Below are 12927 nucleotides of genomic sequence, written 5' to 3'. Positions count from 1 at the left end.
GAACAGGTGATGTTAAACACCTTTCCATCTTGAATCTTTCTAGTACTTTATTGATATATGCTTTATGAGGTAAGCCTAACAATTCTTGTGATCTATGCGGAATATTTCTATCCCTATCACATAGCTTGCCTCACCCATATCATTCATTTCAAATTTACTAGAAAGAAACTTCTTAGTCTTATGAAGAAGACAAAGATCGTTAGTTGCAAGCAAGATATCCTCAACATACATAATTAGAAACATAACCTTACTCCTACTGACCTTCAGATACATACACTGATCAACGGTATTTTCCTTAAGTCTAAAGGAAACAATGATATTATTAAACTTCAAATACCATTGGCAGAAAGCTATCTTTAAGACTGTATATTGATTTCTTTAGTTTGCACACCATGTGTTCTTTTCCCTCAACTGAGAACCCTGTTGGTAGGTCCATATAAACATTCTCCTCTAAATCTCCATTAAGCAAGGCATTTTTCACATCCATTTGATGTAGCCCCAAGTCATAATGGGCCACTAATGTCATGATAATCCTGAAAGAATCCTTTTGTGAGACCGATGAAAGCATTTCTTTATAATCAATGTCATCTTTTTTAGTAAATCCCTTAGCAACAAGTCTAGCCTTGTAACATTCAAGGTTACCATGAGAGTCACGTTTGATCCTGAAGACCCACTTACAATCAACTCTCTTATAATCCTTTGGTAATTCTACAAGGTCCCAAACATCATTATGTTTCATGGAATTTATCTCTTCTTTCATGGGATTTAACCACTTCTCAGAACTATCACAACTTACAGCTTATGAAAACGAAATTGAATCATTATTATTAATGTTTAAGTTTGTTTCTGTTTCACGTAAGTATATCACATAGTCATTCGAAATAGCTGGTTTCCTTTTCTCTTTGAGACCTCCTTAATGCTACTTCTTGCGGTTCTTCCATAATAGGTTTATTATGCATCATGGGTCCATTATTGTGTTGCTCTTCTTCATTAATTTTGTAACAATAACTAAAAGGAGCAATCACCTTACTGCTAGAGGCACAAGCAAAAAGGACTTGTACTCTAACTTCTTTAATTTTCACTTTTTGTAGAATTGTACTCCCACTGATTTCACCATTTTCAATGAATCTTGCATTTCCAGTTTTGACAATTCTGATACTATGATTAGGACAATAAAACATATACCCCTTTGACTTTTCTGGATAACCAATGAAATATCCACTGATTGTTCTTGCATCCAATTTTCTTTCTTGCGGATTATAAATCCTTATTTCTGTTTGGAAACCCCAAACATCCAGGTGCCTTATACTAGGTGTCCTATTTGTCCATAGTTCAAAATGTGTCTTTGGAACTGCCTTACTAGGAACCCTATTCAACAAATACATGACAATTTTCAAGGCATACATCCACAAAGATATGGGTAAAGTCAAATTGATTAACATGCTCGTAACCATATCCATTAAAGTTCTATTACGTTTTTCTGATACACCATTTTATTGTGGTATACCGAGCATTGTGTATTGCGCACAAATGCCACGTTTCTGAATAAGCTTAGCAAATGGACCTGGGTATTGCTCAGTTTCATCATATCTTCCGTAATACTCACCACCTCTATCATATCTAATAATTTTCACATTTCTGTCTAATTGCCTTTTTACTTCATTCTCGTAAATTTCTATAAGGCAGTAAGTAGGCATAATCGTAACATGAATAATCATCAATAATGGTGATAAAGTATCATTCCTTTCCGAAAGAATTAACATCAAAAGGTCCACAAATATTAGTATGCACAATTTCAAGAAGCTAAGTGCTTCTTGTAGCTCCTTTCTTTGTGTGTTTTATTTGTTATCCCTTAATACAACCCACACAAATATTTAGATCCATAAAATCTAGATAAGGAAGAATTTAATCCTTTATTAATCTTTCCATCCTTTCTCTAGAAATGTGACCAAAACGTTTATGTCACAAGAAAGCGGATCGTTCATTCACTAAACTAAGTTTAGTGACAACATTATGATGCAAAGTTAAAATGGTTTCAACATACAAACCAGTACCAATGAAATGATTATGCTTAAATAAATTGAAACATTCATTACCAAAATTAAAAGAGTATCCAATAACATCAAGTTTAGATAATGAAACTAAATTCCTAGATAAATTAGGTACATAAAGAGTTTCCAGTAAATCTAAATGATGTCTGATGTCGAGTTTTAAACAATAAGTCTCAACTGCTTCCACTGGAACTTTCACTCTATTCCCCGTGAAGATGAACTTCTCATTTGGACTTATGGTTTATATTGTAAAGAATCTTTGTATAATGTTAGAAACATGAGTCGTACATCCAGAATAAATCCACCATGTATTATGGAAAACTTCAGTTAAGTTTGATTCAAAACATACATGAGCATTAAGCTCATCTTTCTTTTTAAACCAAGACTTACACTTTAGGCAATCATTCTGGAAATGTCTTGATTTTCTACAAAATTGACGATTATTGTCCTTTGATACCTTCTTTTGAATTTGCAAAGTCATTGATCTTTAATGACCATTTGCCTTTATCATGTTTCTTCATAAATTGCTTTTCAGCTCATTGATTTCCTTGGTGGCTTATGTAATGAACTAAGTGACTTCCTTGATTCTTAAGTCTCATTTCTTTATGAGTTAACATACTGTGCAATTCATGTACATTTCATTTATCTTTCATGGTATTATAGCTCATTTGGAACAAGGCATACTCAGACGATAATGAGTTTAGAATAAACTGAATAAGAAAGTTCTTATTTACAACCATTCCCAAGGTCTTAAGTCTTACTGCAATGTTTGTCATCTCAATGACATGTTCATGCATAGTATGCGAACTATCAAACTTCATGGTGGTTGGTGCACTCATTAATGTCCCAGCAAGAGACTTATCAGCTATTTGAGAGCACTCTCCCACTAATCTCATAAACTCTTTAGCATTATCGATCTTAGGGAGAGTTGTCTTAATATTATTTGAAATAGTCATTCTCATTTACATTAGGCTGAGTCTGCTAGGTCTTTCCCAAGCTTTATAATGGATTTCTCTTCATTGCTACTAGCACCATTAATAGTAACAAACTTCTCTTCCAACATAGCAAGATCATGATCCAAAATATCAAGGTGAAATTGGACTTGCTCATTTCAGTAAGAGAAATCAAGCCCATTAAAATTGGCACATATGACACATAAGAATTCAATGAATTCAGAACATGTATTAGATAATAAAATTCACATAAGTGTTTTGAGATATAAAATACATGTCATACATATGATTCATTCAAATAACGGTTAATGTATATTGATGTTCTTCTTTGAGTGATACACCAACACATAACATACAAACATGATGATACTAATAAAATTCTTAACATTATTTGACAATTAAATATGCACCAATTAGTAGTATATATTTCCTTTAGGTATATAAATAAAACTAATGATACACACAAATCGCCTACAATTATATTTATTAATTATAAGAACAACTAATTTTTGGGCGATCCATAAATGTCTTATAACAATGAATTTCAATTACCCATAAACCAATAATCATATAATTTAACATCCATTATTCTATGAGTAATTGAAATAATCATTAATTTGGAATTAAATAACCTTACAAATTTGACCACTTTGGTGACTAACAAATTCAATATACATTTAATTCTAACCAAATATATATGGTCTGCACATATTTATTGCTATCAACAATTCATAGCCATTTTATTAATTTCATTCCAGACCATAAAATAATATTTGCATTTATTTGTGTTTTGCATTCAAACACATTCAAAGGAATATATATATATATATATACTACCAATAATTTCAAAACATTCACATTAGTTTAATTCTGAGACATAAATTTTCAATCCTTCAATAACATTAAGCAATAACATCCGGGAAAAAAAAGAGCAAGTGGGATTGAAAATAACAAATAAAGGTTGCAAATGGCAATTTCTAAAATATTCATTCTCCTACAACAAAACCACGCGTAGCTTTTTCAAAACATTGGAATTAAACTTACTAGCAGGCGTAGCAAAGGAAGCATGCTGCGAACCTTTCTCCATGAATATATATAGATAACGTTAATGGAATTAAATCTGGGCAGCTTTTTCCATTAAAAAAATAAAAGCTTTCTCCATTAAAAAAAATTACAACAGAAGCTTTCTCTTGAAGTTTTTTGTATAATATTCCTTTCATACAAAATTTCATACTTTGCAGCGAAAAAATATAATTAATGCCAAAAGCATATTATCAAAACAACTAATTGAAAATACATGTAATACAAATTAAAATCTCTAAATTTCATAATTAGGGTTTATACATAATTGAGAAAAATTAAATCATCCCTAAATTTCATGATTAGGGTTCATACATAATTGAGAGAAATTAAATAATCCCTAAATTTCATAATTAGGGTTCATGCACAATTAGGAGAAATTAAATATTTTAGGAGAATCATAAATTTCATACACGCTCTGATACCACATATAAAATTCTTTAAGGGATTTCATAGACTATCAATTATAGGGAACAATAGAATCTTGAAACTCATAATTCTCACAAACAATCAATAAACAAACAGATAATAATGCGTATCTTTCTTCATAGGAAGATTTTTCTCCGGTGTACTTTGATTTCCTTGAAAAATGAGAAAAATAAGATTTCACTTCCTTAGACCTTTATTTTCTACCTCTCTCCGTTCATGATGGCTATGGGTGAGAGAGAACATTTTTTTGTCAGGAAGGGGATTTTATTTCACGTTAGTGGGTATTAACACCCTTTTATAACCCTACTCTTATCAAGTAGCAGTTAACTCTAAAAACTTCTTCTATTAAGTCCAATTACAATTTAATCCTTAATTAATATTTATTTATTTATTAGTCCCTACATTAATCACATACCTCTCACATGAGACATTAATATATTATCTGACCATATTTTGATTTGTTAAAGTTGTAATATATTATCTTGACTTAAAAAACTACTGCCTCTTATCCTCATTACAAGGTCCAATGCTTTTTAGGCAATTGGGTGGATTAGTACAATTTAATTTGGAGAAAGTAAAGTTTCAAATTTCTTGATTTTTAGGCAAAAAAAAAACTGCTTTTTAGGTATAAAAAAAATTAATTTTCTAGAAAAAAAATTGATTTTTTTGACACAAAATATTATTTCACACCTATTTCTCTAACCAAAAAACATAATATATTATTTTATATCCACTTATTTCTACTTTTTCAAATTATTTTTTCTCTATTTCTATCTACTCTTTCTCCTCTAAATCAAACACCACTAAAATATTACCAACACATCTCCTCTTACCCATCTAAGAAACAAATATACACGTCACTAAGATATAAACCAAGCTAACAAAGATTATCAAGTTTTGTTTGTAGAATGACATCTGTACAAGGAGGGTTTTTTTTTTACCATCTGGGGTAAATTTTTTTCCAAATTATCAAATGACTTTGTAAATAGACTTTGTAAACTTTTATACGACTTCACTTTACAAAGTTGTAACTACTTTTACAACTATTGTGTATAAGTCATAAAAATTTATGACTTTTGTTTACAAAATCGTAACTACTTTTACAATGAAAGTTAAAAAAATGATCTCAATTGATAATTTACAAATATATATTTCCAAATGATAAAAAGAAACATACAAGGATTATATATATCCGGCTAATAGAGTTAATACTAAGGAAATCCAACTTAATTAATTGAAAAAAATGTATAATTATTATAAATCTTTTGATATTGTATTTGATTCTTACGAATAAAGAAATTAACAAAATTAATTGTTGTCAAAGTTGGTACATTTAGGGTGATTTTCAAAAATAATTTGTTGAAAAGAGTTAATCCTCAAATTATTTATTTGTCATAAATAATTTTTGTCACATCAAATTTGGGTGACGTCATTTAAAATAATAAAATCAACTCATATTTTTTCATATATTGGATAATGTAATCCTATTTCATGCCACTACTTTAAGTGGGCGTGAGAACATGTGGTATCACCTTGTCGGATATTACACAAGAGACGTCATTTTATAGGTTTGCAATTTTCATTATGGTCGGATATCATCTACTCAACAGTCTATTGTAGGAATCTATTTAAGCCAAGTAAACGTATGATTTATTAAAGTTGTAATATATTATCTGACCATATTTTGATTTGTTAAAGTTGTGATATATTATCTCGAGTTAAAAAACTACTGCCTCCTATCCTCGTTACAAGGTCCAATGCAAGTTAAAAGTGTAACTTGACAGTTTAATTTTATAAGGTTTAATCTAAATTATTTTTTTGAGGCAAATTAGTTTTTCACAAAATTATCCTTAATTAAAATTAGTCTTAGAATGATGTGTAAGTGAAAAAATGTATGACCATGTCTAAGCGCTGTTGTGTTACAAAATTTTTGAGATGGCCACGGTCCATTCTCCACGGCCAAGCGAGACTATTCTACAAAATTTTTGAGTGTTGTCAGTCACTTAAAATTTCCCTTATAAATAGTGATTTTTAAAACAGAAATCTCTATATTTTTCTCTGAGCACGATTTTGGGAGTTTTTCAAGGGAGAATAACACTCTAAGAGCATCTTTGACTACAGAGGAGCTTGAAGATCACAATTAAGATCCTTTGTTGTAAAGTCCCTTCCTCTTTGTAATTTAAATGTCTTCTCTTATGATTTATAACTTTATCATTAACACGAGTTGCTAGACCCTTTAGTACGATTATGACATAGTCCTACTCTTCAACTAAATATATCTTCTCGTTTTTTATCATTTACTTCGTTCCGTCCTTTTCATAATCCTAGGCTTCTCATTATAATTGTTTTCTCACAAATTTTTCTGCTTTAATTATTCTTTTTTTTTTCAAGAGTAATTGATCACAAACCTTTGTTTAATTGATAAAAGTTAATTTATCTAATTATTTGTTAAATTAATTATTTGACATCCTAACTAGTTATCAGGATTTAATGTCTAAACTTATGGTCCATTGTCACACTTATGCATAAGACCTACTTGTCTTTGTGCTAGTTTTATTTTTACTCATTAAGTTTTTGGCATCATTGTAGGAGACTAGTTGTGTAGTTCTTAGGTAATTGGTTTTGTGAAAACTTAGCAATTTTATTCTTAGTTTTTATTTTTCTTGTAAAGTTTCTTTCTCTTAAAATTTTTAGTTTTATTATGATTATGAGTGGTTAGACTCTTTTGATCTACGATTATGATGTAGTATTATTTATGTATTTTTTTATTTTACTAAAATATATTGATGTTATTCAATTAAATCTCTACCTGCTAAAGAAATTCAGTAAGAAAGAGGAGTTAGGATACAGGGGATATCCTACCCTTATAAACCAATTTTGTGGTTTTGTCCAAATGATCCCACAAGCTGTTTGGTTCCAAAGAGAGAAATAAGTTACTAAAGACGGAAATTGGGTGGATTAGTACAATTTAATTTGGAGAAAGTAAAGTTACAAATTTCTTGATTTTTAGGCAAAAAATAACTGCTTTTTAGGTTAAAAAAATCAATTTTCTAAAAAAATGATTTTTTTGACAAAAAATATTATTTTTCACCTATTTCTCTAAAGCAAAAAACATAATATATTATTTTATATCCACTTATTTCTACTTTTTCAAATTATTTTTTCTCTATTTCTATCTCCTCTTCCTCCTCTAAATCAAACACCGCTAAAATGTTACAAACACATCTCCTCTTACCTATCTAAGAACCAAATATACACGTCACTAATGTATAAACCAAGCTAACAAAGATTATCAAGTTTTGTAAAATGGCATCTGTACAAGGAGGGTTTTTTTTTACCATTTGGGGAATTTTTTTTTTCCAAATTATCAAATGACTTTGTAAATAGACTTTGTAAACTTTTATTAGACTTCACTTTACAACTATTGTGTTTAAGTCATAAAAATTTATGACTTTTGTTCACAAAATCGTAATTACATTTACGACTTATCTTTAGATAAAAGTTAAAAAAATTATCTCAATTGATAATTTACAAATATATATTTTCAAATGATAAAAAAAAAGTACAAGAATTGTACATATCTAGCTAATAGAGTTAATACCAGGAAAATTCAACTTAATTAATTGAACAAAATGTGTAACTATTATAAATTTTTTGATATTATATTCTTTCAAATAAAGAAACTAACAAAATTAATTGTTGTCAAAGTTGGTATCCAACTTTAAACAGGTGCCCCTATGCGATATAACCCTCATGATATGATGGGAAGTTGATCATTTAGGATGATTTTCAAAAATAACTTATTGAAAAGGGTTAGTCCTCAAATTATTTATCAATCATAAATAATTTTTGTCACATTAAATTTAGGTGATGTCAGTCAAAATGATACAATCAACTCATATTTTTTCATGTAGTGGATAGTGTAATCCTATTTCATGCCACTACTTTAAGTGGGCTTGTGAATTATGTAGTGTCACCTTATTAGATATTATACAAGAGATGTCATTTTTATTTTGTATTTAATAATTATAATTAAATTATTTTAATAATTAAATAATTTAAGTGATTTTAGGTTATGATAATTTAATTTTTTTAAGTGACTTTATTTAATTTTGAATGTTGTTTTTACTTTTATAAATTGTTGAGCTTTAGGGTTTGGAAATATTGGTAGGGTTTAGGGTTAATGACCTTTGGGGTTTAACTCATATATGATGTATTTATAATAATTGTTTAAAATAATATTTTCTTCTTTCGATTTTTTGGGTCATTTTATATTGATTTTGATATTGTTTTTTGGCTGTATGGATGAAACCATTGGAAAGACTGAAGTAAAAACTAACTAAATCACTATTATTATATGAAAAAAAATGACACATTTGAACTAAAAAAATACCCCCTTGAAACTTTTTTTCCTGAGGTAATAATTAATAGATTTATTTATTTATTTTAGCCTAATTTTTTACTCATTTTAATGTTATTCTAGTTGCACAAATAGTACTATTGGAAAGCCTGACATAAAAACTAAAGACCAATAATTTTTAAAAGTAAAAATAATATTTAAAATTAATTAAAGTCACTTAAATTAAAATTATTGAAATCTAAAATCACTTAAATTAAATTAATTATTAAAATTATTTAATTATAACTATTAAATATAAAATAAAAGAAATAATCTTTAGAGTAACATCTCTCGTGTAACATATAACAGGATGATACTAACATTTTTCTTGCACCTAAAGAGGATGATTGGAATAAGGTGGCATCACTCATTAACAAAATACAAACCAGTAGTATGAAGCAGGGCGGTGTCACTAATTCTGATAACCTCACGTGAAGCATAAGCATGAAATAAAGTGATATCACCCATTACATGACAAAAGATATATTATTTTAATTTTTTTATTAAAGTTATTCAATTTTGATGTGACAAGAATCACTCATAATAAATAAATAAATTAAAGAACAATCCATTTTAGTAAAATATTTTTTTAAATCACCCAAAATGATCAAATACCATGATATGATCTTGTGAAACTAGCTTGTAGGAATGTACACAACAAAATTATATTAAAAAAATCACCACGCATATTGCGACAAAGAAGTACCTGCATTTCATTAATTGCAATATTCTGATACTGAATGTATGTACTCATTGGTCGTTGAGCCAATATATTAATAAGCTTGTTTGTATTTATTTTCATTTCCGTTGACGAAGACTTCGCTACATTACGAGAGCGTCTTTATTAAAAAACTAGAACACTGAACCCGTGCAAAGCATTGGGCATCTGGGTAGTGAAATTTCATCTTAGAAAAATAAATACAAAATGTAAAAGAAGTGAGAAAAAGCAGGATTAAAAAAAGAATTAGGGGTAAATAATTATTTTGTCTCGTAATTTTTTTTATAAATATGTCTCTAAAAAATAAAAATATAAAATTTAATCTTCAAAAATATAAAAAGTGTTACTAATATATTCTGAGTGTTAATTCTCGTCTGTCACCGTTAATAAAATAATTTACGTGCAATCTGTTACTAAAATAATTGTCAGCATATAAATATATTTGTCATATAATATTTTTTTACTTTTCATTTTTTTACTCCGCTCACAATTACATCTTTGAAAGATAAATGTATAAATTTTAATCCCTAAAAATATGAAAAATACGATAAATATATTCGGATGTTAATAATAAATTATGACTAATTATTATAATTTTAAAAATTTTATAATGTTTACAACAAAATTTTGAGAGAGCTATATCACATTGATAAGTGTCTGTTTTCGTTATATAATTTTTAAGTTTTGTCAATGGTTGAAACATGCATAAAATATTATCATTAGAAATAATTTTTTATCATTTTAGCGAATTTTAATTACTTTTCTTCAATTACAAAAAAAATAAATCCTTTGATTTTTAATTCTTGAAAAAATGTTATCAATTCAAAAAAAGAAATTACTGTAAAACTATAAAAAAAACTATTATTTCTATTTAATCAAACACTATTTATTTAATTGTTTTTAAATTTCATAATAAAATTAAATATCTATTAGTATATGCAATTATGTTGTGTAGAAGCAAGCTTCATGATGATGAATCAAGATTGACTCAAGGAGTTTTAATGATAACAAAGATGATGACAAAAAGCTCAAAAGTCAAGATTACTTCATGATAACAAAAATGATGACAAAAAGCTCAAGAGAATGAGTTCAAGATTGAGTCAAGAACACTTCAAGAATCAAGGAAAATTTGAATTTAAGAATCAAGTTTCAAAGTTAAGTTTCAAGAATAAAAAATCAAGAATAGACAAGTTGAAGATTCAAGAATCAAGAAAAGACTCAATCAAGATAAGTACTAAAAAGTTTTTCAAAACTTTGAATAGCACATGAATTTTTCACAAAATCTTTTACCAAAGAATTTCTACTCTCTGGTAATCGATTACTAGTTTATTGTAATCGATTACCAATACTAGTTTTCAAAAAGCTTTCAACTGAATTTACAATATTCTAATTGATTTCAAAATGGTGTAATCGATTACAATGATTTGGTAATCGATTACAAGTGTGTTTGAATGTTGAAATTCAAATTCAATTGTGAAGAGTAGCATCCTTTCACAAAAATGCTTTGTGTAATCGATTACAATGATTTGGTAATCGATTACCAGTGATAAGTTCTGAACAAAAATCAAAAGATGTAACTCTTCCAATGGTTTTCAAGTTTTTCTAAAGGTTATAACTCTTCTAATGGTTCTCTTGACCAGATATGAAGAGTCTATAAAAGCAAGACTTTGATTTGCATTTCAATTATCTTGAACATCCTTTAAAACATTCTTACAATCCTTTACAACCCTTGAATCTCTTTGAACTTCTTATTCTTCTTCCTTTGCAAAAAGCTTTCTAAAGTTTTTTGGTTTTCCAAATCTTGAAAACAAAAGTGTGCTATTCATTTTTCTTTCTCTTCTCTCTTTGCCAAAAAGAATTCATCAAGGACTAACCGCCTGAATTCTTTTTGTGTCTCTCTTCTCCCTTTTCCAAAAGAACAAAGGACTAACCGCCTGAATTCTTTTGTGTCTTCCTTCTCCCTTATCAAAGAATTCAAAACGACACAGTCTAAGAATTCTTTTGATTCTTTCCTTTCACATAAACAAAAGATTTCAAAGGACTAGCCACCTGAGAACTTTGTCTTAACACATTGGAGGGTACATCCTTTGTGGTACAAGTAGAGGGTACATCTACTTGGGTTGTTGTGACTAAGAACAAGAGATGGTACATCTCTTGTGGATCAGTTCTAGTGGAGGGTACATCCACTAGGTTGTTCAAAGAGAACAAGGGAGGGTACATCCCTTGTGGATCTTTGTTTGTAAAGGAATTTTACAAGGTTGAAAAAAAATCTCAAGGATCGCAGGTCACTTGGGGACTGGATGTAGGCATAGGTTGTTGCCGAACCAGTATAAAACTCTTATGTAATTGTCTTCTTCCCTACTCTTTTAATTTCTGCTGTACACTTTAATTCCCGCTTTTACTTTTGGTTAAGTTTCTTTTCTATTCTTTATTTTCTTAACAACATAGTAAAAACCTAAGAAGGGTAATTTTTTAATTAGTAAAGGTCTAGTAATAATTAATTCAACCCCCTTTTTAATTATTCTGAGGTCACTTGATCCAACATGTTGAATTACAAATTATAATAATAAAAGTTTGTTGATTTATAAATTATTTTTTTAAATTGTACACAATTATTTTTTTATTGACTGGTCATTTAGAAAAATATAACCTAAAAAAATCATTCTAAAAGAGGTAAATGTCTTTTACAAATTAAAAGTGTCATTACAATTGTAATTTTTCCTAAAAATCATTCATGGATATAATTTTATCATAATGCTTTACCATAAGTATTTATTTTACTTGAATCTTTCATCATGGGAGTATAAAAAAATATTTTTAATTTATAAAATGAGTATTCTTTTTTATTTTAGACTTAATTTAATTTATGATTTGTTAAAATTTTTTTCACAATTATTATAAATTTTTTTAAATTATAATAATGATTTATAATTTATTATTAATGTCCAGATATATTTGTCATGTTTTTTTATACTTTTAGGGACTAAATTTTGTATTTTCATTTTTGAGGAACATATTTTTCAAAATTGTGGGAAAACAAAGAATTAAAAAAAATATTATGGAACAAATATATCTTGTATGATAGACAATTAGAGATATCATGTTAGTAAGTTGTTTTATTAACGATAATAAATGAAAGTTAATGACTTGATATATTTTTCATACTTTTTATACTTTTAATGATTAAATTTTTTATTTTTATCTTTAAGATACACATTTATCACCAAATTAGATATTTATAAAAAAAAATAACTATTTACCCATTAAAAAATTAGTTTACTATACAATGTTAACACG

This window comes from Glycine max, chromosome 9 (assembly GCF_000004515.6).
Source record: "Glycine max cultivar Williams 82 chromosome 9, Glycine_max_v4.0, whole genome shotgun sequence".
NCBI lineage: Eukaryota > Viridiplantae > Streptophyta > Magnoliopsida > Fabales > Fabaceae > Glycine > Glycine max.
Note: the sequence above shows the minus strand (reverse complement) of the source record.